Source organism: Chiloscyllium plagiosum, unplaced genomic scaffold (genome assembly GCF_004010195.1).
Source record: "Chiloscyllium plagiosum isolate BGI_BamShark_2017 unplaced genomic scaffold, ASM401019v2 scaf_71710, whole genome shotgun sequence".
NCBI classification, from domain to species: domain Eukaryota; kingdom Metazoa; phylum Chordata; class Chondrichthyes; order Orectolobiformes; family Hemiscylliidae; genus Chiloscyllium; species Chiloscyllium plagiosum.
In genome coordinates, this window is record NW_025153319.1 from 1 (window position 1) to 1,409 (window position 1,409).

General features: G+C 43.9%; 1 pseudogene; it reads right to left on the reverse strand.

The window, feature by feature from the left end:
- Positions 1-177: 177 nt before the first annotated feature.
- On the reverse strand, positions 178-1,403 carry LOC122545104 (annotated as a pseudogene).
- Positions 1,404-1,409: the final 6 nt, after the last annotated feature.

Genomic DNA, 1,409 nt, shown 5'->3' on the forward strand with positions numbered 1-1,409 from the left:
GTGAATTAGTTGAGACATTTCAGATAATCAGAGTTTGGACAGTGAGAGCCTGTTTCCTCAGATGATGCTGGCTGGCACAAGGAGACATAGCTTTAAATTGAGGGATGATAGATAAAAGGGCAGATGTCAGAGGTAGTTTTTTTACCCAGAGTTTAGCAAGGGCATGGAATGCCCTGCCAGCAACAGTAGTAGACGCACCAACATTGAGGGAATTTAAATGGTCATTTGATAAGCATATGGATGAAAATGGCATAGTACAGGTCAGATAGGCTTCTGATTGGTTTCACAGGTTGGTGCAACATCGAGGGCCAAAGGGCCTGTACTGTGCTGGAATGTTCTATGAAGCCTTGAATGCAACAGAATCTTCTTGTATTTCGGATGAGGTTATTTAGGAGTGAAATCGATGAGTACTTCACCAATCACAGGGCCCCTGGGAATCTGGGATTCTCTATCAAATGGCTGTGGAAGCTCAGGATCCAGAGAACTTTTCAAACTTAGAATTAGGATATTTAACTCGGTGAGACCAACACAAGATATCAACATAGTGAGCAAGGTGGGTACTTGCAGGTGAATAGTGAATCAGTGTCCTCTGAATTGTCTAATCTGGCTCTGTCTCTCTGTCTCTCACACACACACACACACACTCTCCAGTCCCTTACCCCACTGATAGAGCTGGGCCTCTGCCAGGCTGCTGTGTGCAACTCGACAGTCGTATTGATCCTCATCCCCAGCATTGATCCCAATCTCTTTCTGGATCTGATGGGTCCCATCATGGTTCGGTCAAACTCCCGAGGATTGGGTCCCAGACATGACCTCTCCATTCCTTAGCCAGGTCACCTCGATGTCTACAGGATCAAACCCAGTGACCAGGCAGGAGAGAGTGAGCGGCTTGTCCTGACCATTGGGCTCCCCCCTGGAGATGAACACTTCAGGCTGAACTGTGATGGGAAAGGGTGAAAACACAAACAACAGAGAGACACTGAATGGAATGGGAGAGGTTTCATAGATCAGTGAGGTTAGATCAGAACATGGAGCAAAACAGAAATACATACTTTTCCTTTCAAAATATTCCTTTCCAACTCGCAAGTATTTATTTAAAAGGTCGAATAGTTCTGTTTCCAATTGCCATTTCCAATAGTTATTCCAGGATTCATCTGAATCCCATTTCACTTTAGTCATTCTTGCAAAGTGATTGGATGCAATCCATTTCATTCTGTCTGGTTCTAAATTGATAAAATCCTTCCCATCAAATCCAAATCTCATTGACCTCTTCACTGAACCATCTTCACTGACCTCAAGAGTGCGTATCCATTGGAGAGTGTGAATTCCTGTCAATGACAAAACAGGGATTGATCATCAATAATTAATAGATTATTACACACTGTCTGGTTTGAGGGAAAAGCAGAAGG